This window comes from Drosophila kikkawai, chromosome 2L (genome assembly GCF_030179895.1).
Source record: "Drosophila kikkawai strain 14028-0561.14 chromosome 2L, DkikHiC1v2, whole genome shotgun sequence".
Taxonomy (NCBI): domain Eukaryota; kingdom Metazoa; phylum Arthropoda; class Insecta; order Diptera; family Drosophilidae; genus Drosophila; species Drosophila kikkawai.
Genome location: NC_091728.1, coordinates 25,991,689 through 26,007,437, shown reverse-complemented (window position 1 = coordinate 26,007,437; position 15,749 = coordinate 25,991,689). Strand labels below are relative to the sequence as shown.

Genomic DNA, 15,749 nt, shown 5'->3' with positions numbered 1-15,749 from the left:
CACAGAGTTATACAATCCTAACCCATGTCGTAGACGTTCAAGAATTCAAAGTATGCCTTATCGGAATAAAAAACACATTAAAAGCCCTTAGGCTATATAAAACATTCGACATTTCGCTAGGAATTATAAAAGGGAAACTACAGCAACTAGAAGCCAGAATAGAGACCCTAGTTCCGCACGCCAGAACAAAAAGAGGTTTAATTAACGGCCTAGGGACTATTCTCAAGTCGATTTCGGGTAATTTAGACAACAACGACGGACAAAATATACTCGCAGAAAACATTTTTACACTACAACAATCGAATAAATTTTCATATTGACACCCTGAAAGAACATATTAACAATATAGCTGAGAGCCTACTGGCCAGCAAATTGGGCTTAATCCCAAAATTTTTATTTAACAAACAAGAAATAAATACTATAAGGAATATGTTAAGCACACAAAATATCACCCTAGAATTAGATGAACACATCTATAATTTACTTACACCATCTTGTTTCACTTTTAATAACAAGCTGTTGTTTAACGTTAAGATACCAATCTTCAATTCAAAAATTTATAAGTTCACTCATGTCATACCCTTACCCATAAATAAGTCCCATTTCATCATTTCCCCCGAATTCTTGGCACATAATAACAACACATCGCATCAATTTCGCGAAAGCTGTCTTAAGGTAGAACAAGAGTTCTTCTGTCAAAGAACCCACGCCGACCCGACGATTAAAAATAACAAATGTCTGGCGGACATTGTCAATAACGTAAACGAGACAAAATGTGACTTGAAAGACACAGGACACAAAATGAACATATTCGAACCAGAGAATTTATTTATTTTCATCTTCAACGCAAAAAACACCACCCTTAAATCAACCTGCAACGATGAAGTACTTTTAAATGACTCCTTCATAATACGTTATAAGAACTGTACCACATGGATAAATGGAATAGAATACAGCGACAAAGAATTAGTGGAACACGACCATTTCACCTTCGTACTCCCACCAGTCATCAAAATAGTAAAAAATCAAACCATCAAAACACTATCTTTGGAAAAATTACACTTAGAAGCCCTTTCGACAGCCGGGAAAATCATCGAGATAGATAATATAACACACTACAAATTCACGGCCATATATGTAGGAATTTAATATTCAATACAATGATTTTATTTGTGGGATTTGGTTTAAACATAAGTGCTTAGATTAATTTTACAATGTTCTTTTCTTTTAGTTTGCACGAGCTCTTATTTCACGACCTCCTCTTTTCTCTCTCGACGATCTAGTGATGACAAAACATGGCATCTTCCATTTTCTTAATTCTGCTTATTCTAACTATCGAGAATTACTTCAATATCGTCCTGACCTCGCGTTGCCAGATAGCTTAAACCGCTTCGAGTGTGCCGCGAAGGAAACCCGCCTGTTTCAAATCCTACATTCGGCCCTCCTGACTGTTCATTCGCCTCGAATGGACCTGACCATGGCTTCATAAATTCAGAAACTGTTGATGTTTTAAACGGACCCTCTGTATCTCCAATGCGTTCTACCTCATATCTTCCATGCTCCTTTACAGCAACTATCTTGTATGGCCCTAAGAATTTTCCCTTAAGCTTTAATCCGACTCCGTACTGGGTTCTCTTTATCGCCACTAGGTCATTGATTTTGTAAACTCGTTCTTGTTTTCTTTTTGAATCAAACGATTTCTTGTTTTCCTCCTGTACCGCCTTTATGTTGTCTCTTGCCGTTTGACGATACTTCTCCCTTTCTTCATCCAGCTCTTTCACTATGAGCTCCTGCATTAAATCTCTCAGTTCGGTGAAATCAGTCAGTCGCATCTCCACTCCTGTTAAAAGCTTGAACGGCGTGATCTTTGTGCTTCTCGGCTCAGTGCTATTGATAATCTGCTGAACTCTTCCAACGTATTTATACCATGCAAACGGGCTTTCATAGCTCAGCTTTGCCAGCATTGGTACAACGATCTTGTGGATCCTTTCGACTTGGCCATTTCCGCGCGGTACGCCGGTTGCTATAAGCAAATGCTGAATGTTGTTCGACTCGCAATACTCCTTGAATGCTAGAGAGGTAAAAGCTGTGCCTCTGTCGCTTACTATGCGAAACGGGTTACCAAAGTGTGCAGCTTGTTTTTCCAGGCAAGTTAAGATTTCTTCGACACCAGTGCTACGAGTTGGGTAGAGCCACACATACTTTGAAAAGCCATCAACTACGACAAGGATATGATTGTAGCGTTTGGTCGTCATCTCCATTGGCCCGACGTGATCGATGTGGTATGTGACAAATGGTAGCTCACCTTTGTCAATGGGAGTTAAAAACCCTTCCCTTTTTCCTGCTTTGGCATTTACGATTATGCATATGATGCAACTTTCGACTATTCGCTCTGCCTTCTCTTTTAACTTGGGAATGAAGTAAGACTTTTCGATGAGATCCTGTGTCTTTTTGGTTGAGAAATGTCCTTGATTATGTGCGTTTTGGATTATTTCATTTTCCATGGCCGAAGGTACAACAAGTAGTTCGCGATTTGGGTCTTTGAAAAGAACGTCGTTTTGAATGTAGAAATCCTGGTAGGCATCCTTTTCCACAAGGCTCCTAACTGCTTGAGTCCACTCATCTTTAACTTGAGCTTCCTTTAGACGATGTGTTGCAGAGTCCGATAAGAAATAACACGAAGCTCGGCTCAGAGCATCAGCATGTTTCATTTGCGTCCCTGAACGATGCTCAATCTTGTAGTTGAAATCCTGCAAATACAACGCCCACCGTGCGACGCGAAGAGGAACTTCCTTCTTGTTCATTGTCATCTTGAATGCGTTACAGTCCGTAACAATTGTGAACTTTATGCCCAAAACATAAACACGCCACTTGACTAGAGCTCCAATAATAGCCAACACCTCCAGCTCGTACGAATCGTATTTTTCTTCAAATGGTGAAGTTTTGCAGCTCATGTATTGAACTGGGTGAAAGGAACTGTCTTCTGGATCTTTCTGCAATAAAACAGCGCCGAAACCGTGCTTAGAAGCATCTGTGTGAATTTCTGTTTGTAAATTTGGATTGTACAGCTTCAGGACTGGTTCACTGATGAGAGCAGTCTTCAGCTTTTCAAACGCCAATCGTTGTTTCTCCCCGAATTCATACTTAAAATCACCTCTCAGCAAATCCGACAAGGGCCTGGCAATGGAAGCGTATCCGTTAATGAATTTTCGAAAATAGGACGTCAGACCTAGGAATCTCTGTATACCTTTCTTGTCTCGCGGTTCGGGAAATTCTTTCACAGCTTGTATTTTCTCAGGACCTGGAGTGATAGTTCCACTCTGAATGATGTAGCCTAAAAACTGTACTCTGTTGCTCAGTATTTGACATTTACTCCAGTTGATACGCAAACCGTTTCTAGAAGCGACCTCTAACACATCTTTCAACTTAGCAAGTCCTTCTTTAATATCCTGGCTGGGAATAATTACGTCGTCCATGTAAACAACGACAACATTGGTAGCAATGAGTTCTCTTAGAACTGCCATTATAAATCTGGTGAAAACCGCAGGCGAATTTGATATGCCAAACGGAACATAAAGGAATTCGAACTGTCCTGACTGAGTTACAAACGAGGTATACTTTCGAGAACCTGGTTCAATGGGAACGTGGAAGAAACCATTGGTTAGATCCAAAGTGGTGAATATTTTGGATCCTTGCAGCTTGTCCAGAACTGTTTCCATATGAGCCATAGGGAAATTGTCTCTTATAATCTTCTCGTTTAGCTTCCGATAGTCACAACATAGACGCTTCTTTCCGTTTTTCTTGGATACCAAAACTACTGGCGACGCATATTCCGAGGTACTCGGTTGGATAATCTTCTCTCCAAGCCATTCCTTAACTTGATCGTCCACTGTTTTCTGGTCGCAGGCAGGTAAGCGCCGTGGATGCTGATAAACAGGTATTTCGTCCTTTAGAATGATTTTCATTTGTACTGGTGCGTCTACATTGCGTTCGGCTACGTACTCCTCAATCAAATTCTTGACCTCGACCACCTGAGATTGATCTAAATGCGACAAATCAACTTGACCTGAAACTGCCACCTGTTCTGCACACATGCCCCTAAACTCTTGTAAAAACTCGGTATCTATGTTGCTCTGCTCTTCATCGATACTTCTGGATGCGTTTCGACGCAAAAACTCGGTGCCTTCTTTAGTAACTTTCATGTCCACAATGTCAAGAATGGTTCTGCCCAAAATTGCGTCAAAACCCATGTCTTCCTCCGGAACTACGTGGAACTCTACTTCCATTTTGATGTTGTCTATTTCAACTGGTAGGATTACACTTCCAAACGTCAATACCTGACCCTCGCCTATTCCAGTCAAGCATTTCTCTCTTCCAGTGAGAAGTTTGCTGCCTATCTTGAGGAAAATGTTCCTGCGCATCAAGCATAGATCTGCACCTGTGTCGACGAGTCCTTTAAATTGAACAACGGGATGCTTTACAACTTTTAGTTCAAGGCCGGAAGCTGTAAACTCGCTTTTTGGTTTCGTGGCTGCGGTCTCCAAGTGAATAGCATTAGTGTTACTCTCTTGCTTTACCTCGAGTTCGGCCTTGCACTGTGCAGCACGATGACCTGGCTGTCCGCAACGATAGCAATTGAAATTGTCCTTCTTCTTGCAATCCTTTTTTAAGTGGGACGGATCTCCGCACTTAAAGCATTTTCGCACAAATTCAGGTTTTGAGACAAAACCTTTTGATCCTTCCGTCTCAGCTGTACGCTGCTCATTCTTGAATGATCCCTTATAAGTGCCACGAACTTTCTTGTAGACTTCGATCTGCTCCTTCAGATCCCTTATAGTTTTGGCCTGGTATAACATGATCTTGTTTGCCTTCGCATCTGGCACTCCCTTCACGAAGTATTCGATTAAACTCTCTTCGTCTAAATTGACTGGCTTAGCAATTTCCATCAACGCATACAAATATTCCTGAAGAGTTTCTCCTTTTGCTTGCACCCGCTGACCTAGCTTGCGATGCACCTCAGCCGACGATATTTTAACTGCAAATTCCCTGCGCAAAGCTGTTTTGAGAGAATCCCAATTGCGAATATTAACCTGACTGCGAATGAACGATTTAGCAGCTCCACTGAGCAACTGTTTAGAGTAAATAAATAGTTGAAGCTGATTCCACTCAACGGTTAAAGCACATTCTTCTAACTCTTGAATCCAATGGTCTACATCTGGGCTACCTGTTCCTGCAAAAGTTGTAACACTGCCTTCTACATCTTTAAGAGTGAACATAGAACGGCTTTTCGGCATTTCCGGCATTGTACGATCGAGAGCGGTAGCTACAGATTCGATTTCTGAATCGCTGTTTTCATCCTCATCACGAATATTAAAGTGAGCAAGAAGCCTATCCTGTAAATCGCGCTTTCTACCGGTTGTGACTAAATTGAACTCTCCTAGCTTCGCGCGCAAATCTTCGCATCTCATAACCATTATTTCTTCGAGCTGCATTTTGAAATGTTTACAATAATTGATATTAGCTTAACAATAACAATATGTTTTTTCAAGATTTTAAGAATTTCTTACGTTTCAGTTGTTCTTACGTTCAGTTCTGTTCAAATTTTATACATACAGTCTGCTTAACACTGCTTCTCAGCCACTTCCAATTAGATCTTCTTAGCCTTAACGTTTTGCACCTCTTCCGGTGCACTGCTTTCGAGACTGCTTGACCGCCTGTCTCGCCTTCCACCAGTTACTTGCCAACTGCTTGACCGCCAAATCTGCTTGCTCCAGTTAGCGTCACTTTTTGTGCTTGTCGCTGCTTGTCCGCCTGTGCCCTTCCGCGATGATCTGCCTGCTCCAGATTCACCTCCGTTGTCTCTGCTTGTCCGCCTGTGCTCTTCCACGATGATCTGCCTGCTCCAGATTCACTTCCGTTGTCTCTGCTTGTCCGCCTGTGCTCTTCCACGATGATCTGCCTGCTCCAGATTCACCTCCGTTGTCTCTGCTTGTCCGCCTGTGCTCTTCCACGATGATCTGCCTGCTCCAGATTCACCTCCGTTGTCTCTGCTTGTCCGCCTGTGCTCTTCCACGATGATCTGCCTGCTCCAGATTTGCTCCGCTCGCCTCTGCCTTACGCTGCTCCCAACGCCTTCCACAGATCAGCCTTTGCAAACTTCAGTTCTCCGTGACCGACCCGATCTCAGACTGCCGCTCTGACGATAATTGACGCACTGCCTCTGGACTTCAGCCGCTACATCCACATGCGTCTCCTTTGCGTGTCTTCTAGCTCGTCTCAAATGCGCTCACACATTCAAAATCTTGCTCTCCAGCGTTGCCTCGTTTCACAAACTGCCTCGTTTCAGTTGCAATTTCACCACACTTCGCAATTTGTTCATCTGTAGTTGTGTGTGAAAACGCACTTCAGCACTCTCCAATTGTCTGGCACTTGATGTTTGGGTTAATTCCCGGACGAGCCCCCAAATTGTAGGAATTTAATATTCAATACAATGATTTTATTTGTGGGATTTGGTTTAAACATAAGTGCTTAGATTAATTTTACAATGTTCTTTTCTTTTAGTTTGCACGAGCTCTTATTTCACGACCTCCTCTTTTCTCTCTCGACGATCTAGTGATGACAAAACATGGCATCTTCCATTTTCTTAATTCTGCTTATTCTAACTATCGAGAATTACTTCAATATCGTCCTGACCTCGCGTTGCCAGATAGCTTAAACCGCTTCGAGTGTGCCGCGAAGGAAACCCGCCTGTTTCAAATCCTACATATATTCAACAATATTATTGATCCTTATCCTGATCATCATCCTCCGACTATGTCATAAACCACGGACCATCTTCCTCCCACACCCTCCAACCGTTACTACCTTGGTGGAGCCGACCATCCCTTCGTTATGGCCCTCTCTCCACTCTAGGGGGGAAGAGGAGTTACCGCACACATTGTTGCGGACACACCGCCGCCCCCCAAACCCCAGCGCACAGTGGTTGGGCTTGTATGGAGACGCGGCCAAAAATAGTTCTAGTTGATGTATCGTTACGAAATTAATACCAAAAATCAAGAAAAATGTTTTAAGTATATGTCCAAAAAATTGGCCATGTAGCACGTCTATATCATATAGCTGCCATAGGAAAAATCTGTTAAAAATCAACATTTAGTATGAAAAACTTTTTTGTTTTTCAAAATATCTTAACCAATTTCACAGATAATATGTTTGAAACAGGTTTATGCATTCTTACCAAATTTGGTTAAAATCGGATGTCTATATCTTATAGCTCCCATACAAAATTTTTATAAAATTATTTTTTTCCAAGAGCTAAAATTAATTTTTTATCTCTTATTGAGAATGTTGGTGAAATATAAGTGTCCAAAAGTAAAAAAAAAATTATTAACTTATATATTGTGTATTTTATTTGTTTAGCAACAAATGCACACAGCTTAAGGGGCGTAAGGCTAATTCGGTGCAAAACTGCCCACGGTTCAAAAAAATGTTTTGGCGAAACGGCTAAAGTTAGCTTAATGATTTAAATACCATAAATTAACAAAACATTTGAACCATTTTTTTTTTTTAAATTTTTGTATTAAAAAATTATTTACAGGCCTACGCTATATTGCTAATCTCCTAAGTCCCCACAAATAAAAGTTGGTTTTCGGTGTACATCCTAACTGTCCACAAAAACGTCCGATATCAAATAAATGTATTGCATTCCTTAAAGAATTAGTGCCCCAAGGTACTTAAGAGACGTTTTTATTTTTAAAAATTTTTCCCGAGTTTTTATCAAAATTGGAAGTCAAAACCCCGATTTTCGACTCAAAAATTAAGTTAATTTAAAAAAATATATATATTAACATTAACAATTTAAAAAAGCTTTACGTGAGTACCTGTACAATTAAATTTCAAAGTTATGTTCAAAATTTCAAACCGATTGGTTAAGTAGTTTTTGAGTTATAGAGTACACCGATTTTCAAAATGGCATTTTTCAGGAGAACGCTTTAAACTTTGTGATTTTCATACATCGAACACCAAACGACTTCCGTTCAACTACCCATAACTTCGTCAATATTGTAATAATCGATGTAAAACTTTTACACAATATTTTAAGGATATTAAACCCTTATTTAACAAAAAAAAAAAAAAAATACCAAAAAAAATTTAAAAACCTTACCCTAACCTGTGTTAGTATTTTTAAGATTATAGGCACATAGGCAAATTTCGGCAAAATTTTTTTTACCATTTGTCATCTTAAAAGCGCGACAAACACATTGGCATACATATGAACTGTAGATTATTGTGGGGTCACAACTATAACTTTAGCTAAACATAAAAAATACGTTTAAAATATAGGCCAGAAACATGATTATTTCACATGAATATAATGAACACAATAATTATTTTTAATATATTAAATAATATCTCATTTTATAGAAAATACCTTGAACTTCAAAATCCATTACAAAAAATATTAATTTGGACACGTAATTAATAATCGGACCACTTCAAAGTTCGGTTTGGTTGTGAAACACTCGCGATGCGCGTAGCTACGCTTTGCAAATGAATACATCTTCACATCTTTAATTTAATTTTTAGAAAGTCCTGTTAGATTTAAAAAAAAAATCTGGTATGCCACAAAGAAGTTTGGATATTTAAGAGACGATCTGTTTACTTTTCGTACATTTTTGTTGTAATAAATTTTTTTATTTTTGGCCTATGGGCGCAACCACTGTGCAGCGGAGCAACCAAATGGTCATTAACCCAAACAGTGGACAAACGCTGAGTTTGGGGAACCAACGGAAGTGAGCAGAACCAACACTTAACAGCTATGCGAAACCACAAACATATCAAACCGCCAACTATGCAGATTCTCATTCTCCACTCGAATCTGCTGGATATGCGAATTCTCGATCACACCATTTCATTCCCACATATTCCATTGTATCCCACAAGTCCCACATATTCCACTGTATCCCATAGGTTACTCTTGAGTTTGAATAAGAATAAAGATTCATTATAATTTTGACCGAAGTCGAAGCAAGTTCTCATTTTATTAAACATTACATTATATAAATTGGAACCATTCCTTGGACTTGACTGACAGTTTACTGGAAGGACCCCCTCTGGATTTCATCCCAACTCCAGTATCAACTGTTATTTCGCGTGCACGCTTTTGAATCAAATTAAAGTGTGTCCTTCCTTTTCCCTCTTTTTTGAGCTTTTTCTTTGTTTTATTCCATTACTTCAATTTCTTTTGGTTTTACATACTTCAGTTCTTTTTATTTTCGTTCCTGTTTATACTTCAGTTTCTTGTTTGGTTTTATTTACATATTTTAGTTTCAACTTATTTAGAGGAACTTTTAGTTTCTTTTTGTTCCTGTTTATACTTTATTAATGTTTTCGGTAGCGAGACTCTTGCGCTGTAAAATTAATTTTAATAATTTTTTTTTGGTAATAATTACAAAAATTCTAGGCATTATAGGTTAAGACATAAATTAAAAGGTTTCTTTTATGCTTGAATACTTCGACGAGGAATTCAAAAATTTATAGTAATACGCCGCGAATGGCGACCGTTTTTATTGTTTACCGTTTTCGATCGTGTTACCCAAATAATCCAAGAAAAATAACACATATAGTTGTCACTTTCAAGGTCCTAATGAAGTAGTAGCTGGTTAAACTGCATTAGAGTATCATAGGGTCATAAGCATAAGAACGATCGGCAGATGTAGAGCTGTAAAGCTGTGAATGCAATACAAACTTCGGCGTGCCAAAGTTAGCTTCCTTTCTTGTATATTGACGAAACACTTTCATCAATCTTTTTTTTAAAGACAGAAAATGAATATGTACATATGGTATATGAATATGGCGATTGATTCGTCACTCGTTCTGGAACCCATCTAATAGTTATATAGTGTTGTCAGTATAAATTGCTTTAATAAATTGATTTCTTTCCATTCGAGAAAGCCAATTGCTTTCAGACTCTTGACACTAGTTAAGTTTTCAGGATATAAACATATGTATAATCGAGAGAAATTATTTCACCAGCCAACTCATGGAGAATTGTAAACATTTTCATTTTGTGCAATTACAAAAAGCCTTCCCACTATACGATACTCTGATGATGACCCCACGGCGAACATGGCGAAAGCATGCAATTCAAAATGAATTTATTTTGCCTGGACTTCTTTTGCAGGACTCCAGCCGACCCACCAAATGAAAAAGTTTGTTTCCCTTTCGTAATAGCTTTTTAGACGAGTTCGTCGCCACTTTCGCTTGCTTGCACACATTTTAAAATTAAGAAAATTAATGCTGGATGTTATCTCTTTTTACGTTCTAAATTCTGTATATCCCGCTTGGGTTCCAATAATAAAATTCAATTAAAAATTAACATAATTACACATTTATTTCCAACAATTCGTAATTATCTTCTAGCATATTTAGTTTAAAGAAAATAAAGTAAATTAATATTAATATTATTACTAATACATATAGCTTCTATACTTTTCTTAATAGGATGTAAAACACTAATGTGGGGTTACAAATGTTACGTAAATATATAGCTTATAATACACAATAGCTTATAATATACAATATTTATAAAAAGATAATTATACCTCAAATGTAATAACTGTATACAAAATATTATGGTGAATGGTAATAGCAGAACAAAAATATATGGAATTACTATTATTTTGAAATATTATTTTCATTTTTAGAAACTAAAAATAATCAAACTAAAATAAATAAAAATTAACAATAAAATAAGTAATATTTTTTCAACCATGCTTTGCTCAGTGTAGAGAAATTAAAGCTAAGTAAATAATAATTACCGATTTAATCATCTAAGTTGCTCTTAAACTATCTTATTTTTGTCATCTTTTGAAATTTAAATCTCAGTGCGCTGATAAAAAAAAGATGCATTATCAGTATCAGAAAGCTTTTGACGATTTTTCGTTAAAATATTTGTAAACGCAAATAAAATACATGGCTCAACTAATTAATAAAGGGTAATATTACCATGACTGGATTTTTACTTACAAGTTTGGCCGCTGTTCCAACGTCGAAAGATCTTTGAACGGGAAGTGTTGCAGCTGAAACAAATTTTTATTGGGTCTAATGTTTATTATTTCAAATAGATTTTATTTTGTCTGCATTAGTTTATAGCCGTCGCTGAGGTTCTTCAACAGAGTTTACAAGTTCTTTTTAGTTCTCGTGTTCAAAAAAGTGTTACATATCCGCGAAATGTGTTATATCGATTATACCGAAGCTATAGCTTCCTATTGGAACTCAAGTTGGCCAAGAGGTGTCGTAAACGAAGTGAATTTCACGAATTCCTCTTGGATAAAAACATGATAGAATCCATTCCTTAGGTCTTGCTTAGTAAACAATTTCTTATCTGTCATTTGATCTAAAAGGTCATCTATCAAAGGAATGGGATAACTTTACTTAATTTTCTAAAGTCAAAACACATTCTAACTTAGCCAGATGCTTTCTTCACTAGTACAATCGGCGACACAAACTCAGACTCGCTTGATCTAATATATCCCTTGGCCATATACTCATCTTGAATCTTTTCCAATTCATTTTTCTCAGCATAGGAAAGGCGTCTAGGGCTACGGTTTGACGTCATTGATCGTTATTTTCATTTCGCACAGTTAGCACAGTTGGTAGAACGGCTACGATATAATATTTGTGAAATATATTTTAAAAAAGAACTTTATCATATGTACTCAAATTTACCCCTACATTTACGATTTCATTATTATATTCATACTCAATCATGCATATTTATTTTTTATTATTTATTTTTTTTTTATTTTTTATATTTATCTAATTTTATCTATATTTTTATTTATATCTAATCTAATCATTTCATTCGAGTGATTCATATGTCTACTTTTGTTTGTATTTTCATTTGTTGAAATAATCTCATATTCGTCCAAGACGATGCCAGCGCCACTCCCATTTAAAAAATCCCTCTACCCAAGATAACTTTTCCTTTCATTGAATCGTATTCAACAACTAACATTTTAAGTTATATTTTTTTATAATAAATAGTAAACATCTATTCGTCTAACTCCCAAAATAATTCCCACAACTCTTCTAACCTAAATTTAAATAAAAATAAATCTTTTCAAAACCCCAATCACGGTAGGCAATACGATAATACGCTGCGCCTAAATCAAACTCTAACCCTTTTTAATCGTAATGAAACCACGATTCTGGTAATAATTATTATACAATAATAAGCCTCAATTTTAACCTAATTTTTAATTTCAACCCCAAAATATAATATAATATAATAACCCCCAAGAACTAGCAATACAAAAAAGAGTTAAAACTGCAAACGGTTTTAGCACCATTACACACTATCACAAGGTCACACTTTTTAATATCTTCTGAGGTATCAAATCTTGACGAGACTTATTGGATGGCCATAATCTTTTGTAAAGGACTAACGTGGTTATTGACCTCAAAGAATGATTTTTTTCGTTCAAGAACAAAAAAGAAATAATTCAGTTACAATAACTTAAGTGAAAAACAAAGCACATCAGAATGTAATGCTTCAATTGAATCACACTCTGAGGAACAGAGCCAAATTAAAGGCAGCCTTTCAAAGCTGTATATTTCGGATATAGATTCGTCTCCTATCGACAATAATACTAATACTAATACTAAAAATGCGAGCAAAAAAAGACGGAAATTCGTTGGCTCACATCAACATCTCAAGGTTAATAATACTTCCACACCTGAAGAATACACAAATAATCTTGAGGAACAAATTTTTCAAGAGATAAAAGAGAAACACAATGACATTCAAATTAATCTCCCCTTTAGAACGTATATTAGGGCTGAGATTCGTACTTTAAATTAAAGCGCTGTTCACAGTAAACAGTACCCTCATTCGGCAAATACCTTTGTAAATCAAGAAATATATCGACTATTTAAAGATAATATCATCCGTCCCAATAAGAGCCCCTACAATTCACCTGTATGGGTAGTCAGCAAAAAGGGATGGAAATCTCAAAAATCGTTTGGTTATAAATTTTAAGAAGCTCAACGAAAATACCATTCCAGATAGGTACCCAATGTCCGATCCGTCCGTTATTTTATCAAACCTTGGTAAAGCCACAACATATCCAATTATCTTTTAACAGAATACCAAGATTCAAATAACAAATCTCATAACGAAATCTCATAAAGAATCGGGACGATTCTCTTACGAAAAGGGGGAGTTACCAGCCATGTTCCCATATAGTTTCATTCTATATTATAAACAACTTCCTCCACACCAGAGACAGGCTACATTAAAATATCGGATTGACATAAAAAACTGACCCTAGTCAGTCAAGCAACCTTACGCCCCCTCTTCAGCAGACCATCCTGGAACGGCTTAGTTTGCAATTCCACGTTCCATGGCTAGACATCAACAACTGCCCCCAAGCAGCGGCTTAACCTTGCAATCCTTTAAGTCCTACTTTCAAGAAGAATCCAAAGTCCAATATTACGAAGTCCGCTCTCCCAAAGCTCCCTCTCAATATCACGATCGTTGAAAAGCCCCCCAACTCAGATGCCTTTGCCTAGGCCGACCCTTTATATACCGCGTAATGATAAGTGATGTAGTAATCCATAAGGACAATATTAGATAGGCATTTCATCTGCCACATTCGCACTTATACTAAAACTCAATATTTGCTATAATTTCCAAAGGCTTGCCATAATATCCATCATACTGCTGTCCACCGCAAGCGCGCGAATCACCGACTTCTCGCATGCAAAATACATCACGGTAATAGATGGGAATGTTCTAGTATGGGAACAGTATGGCCTGGTTAGACACTCGACAAATCTGCCCGAGTTTTTTAGCATAATTGACTCCACGGTCAGAATGCTGGAACTGTTCCCACAATCCCACATGAGGAAGCTGTGGAAGTTGGCATCGAACATGCCCAGAACATTTTGGATGAGCTTAAGATACACCATAGAATGGCCAGGAGCCTTGATTTTTATAAAGGCTAACAACAGACAGGTTGTTATTAATACAGAAACACAAAAACACATTAATTTGCTCACAGACAAAGTAAATAGGATCCTCAAGGAGAAAAGGGGCGGGGTTGTTGACTCAGGTCATTTGTTCGATACGCTCCTCACCAGAAATAGAATGCTAATATCCCAAATCCAAAATTGTATACTCACTATTACCCTCGCTAAAAACCATATTATAAACCCTACTATTTTCAACCATAATGACCTAAAGGCTATCTCTGACGAGCAGCTCACTGAGGTCCCCATATGTAGTCTCATGGATATTTCTATAATTAAGATTTTCCAATCGAATTCCGTTGTCCACATTGTAGTACAGTACCCTACGGTTAAGTTTATTTGTAAGAAAATCCTGCTCTTTCCGGTCGCGCACTACCACACCACACTGCAGCTGGAGGACAACACAGTTGCGGAATGTGATGACGGGATATTGGCGGTATCCGATTCCGCCTCCACCAACTTGGCCGCCTTCTGCAAGAGGGCCACCCACGACGGCCACACCCGTCAATTGCACGCAGGCGGGATGGCTACCTGTCGCACTCGCCCTAGCAACATGGAACCCCTTATAGTCGTGGATGACGGGGTAACAATCGTCAACGAAGAACGGACGAGGGTTACTATAGACGACGGGCCCACTACTACCATCAAAGGGGCCAATCTCATCACCTTCGAAAGTAAAGCTATTGTAGTATGCACACATATTGAATACGCACTGTACCCAGAGTACTTAAAGAGTGCGCACTGTAATACAATGTTGCAGTGTTTATACAAATCAAAGTCCCGGTCATAAACCATAAGTGGCCGAAATATGAACCGATCGCTAAGGCTTAGCCTGCACTCAGAAAGTGCTAGTGTCGGCATATTTACATCGAATGGACTACACGCGCATACCCCCTCGCGCCTCCACTCGTGAGCGCATAGCCAATGTACATAAGTACATTTACTTATACATAAGAATACTTATACATAACCGTCTCTCTGCCGCCGCCTGTGAGCAGCGCAGCTACGAGACCTAGCTTATATTATAACTTAAGGAATACTGTAAGATCACTAACTCTTGGAGCCTTGGAGCGGCATCATAGCTGCACCTATCAACCAACTGTTTAAACCCTGGAGCGGCACCATGGCCGCACCAAGACAAAAATCTATATAGAGCAACACAAATAAAAATCATACAAAAATATCAAACTGAACTCCAGGACTTATCCTTGTGGAATAGTGGTTGGCAGTATAATCATATTTCATGGCGACCAGTGCCAGTGATTAAAGAACCTGCAAAAAGAAATAAAAGTGAAAGTGTACTAACAGAAAATAACAATGTCATACCCTAAGCCCCAAGGGGTTAAAAGGAGCAACTTCCCCGCATTCTTGGAATGGGATGCGTTTGAGGTAATGTTCGGGATTATCGACAGAGGTGTTACAGACAGTGAAGACATCGCATTGGAAGTGAGGGCTTATTTTAACACCCACCACGGAGGAAATTGGCAGTGCATAGCGGGAAGAAACCTCGGAGCAGCAGTCGACGCCGCCCATGAAGAATTCATTCATTATTACTACGATATGGAAGTTGTGCTTTACCGACCTAAAAACAGTGCTACTCAGCAATAGAGCGTGATGAAAAGGGCTGGCGTGAAAAATAGCATGAAAAAGAGAATAGCCCAGTTAAAGTGGCTTTTATACACCAACGAGCCACCACCGCCGTGGGCTACAGCCCAGAA

At 38.3% G+C, this 15,749-nt stretch overlaps 1 protein-coding gene across 4 annotated transcripts in view; it reads right to left on the bottom strand.

Moving 5' to 3' along the window:
- LOC138929106 (uncharacterized) overlaps positions 1-15,749 on the bottom strand; it is a 160,371-nt gene that overhangs the window by 77,013 nt on the left and 67,609 nt on the right. Inside the window, exons 3-4 of one of the 4 annotated variants that reach the window (XR_011445524.1) lie at positions 11,465-11,663; positions 10,774-11,407 (exon numbers count right to left, since the gene is read on the bottom strand). The exons of 1 other annotated variant lie outside the window; for it this stretch is intronic. The gene's annotated coding sequence lies outside the window, so the exon portion shown is untranslated. Of the gene's footprint in view, positions 1-9,075; positions 9,408-10,773; positions 11,664-15,749 lie in introns of those variants that run through there. 2 more of the 4 variants (XR_011445517.1, XR_011445516.1) reach the window with 2 other exon arrangements.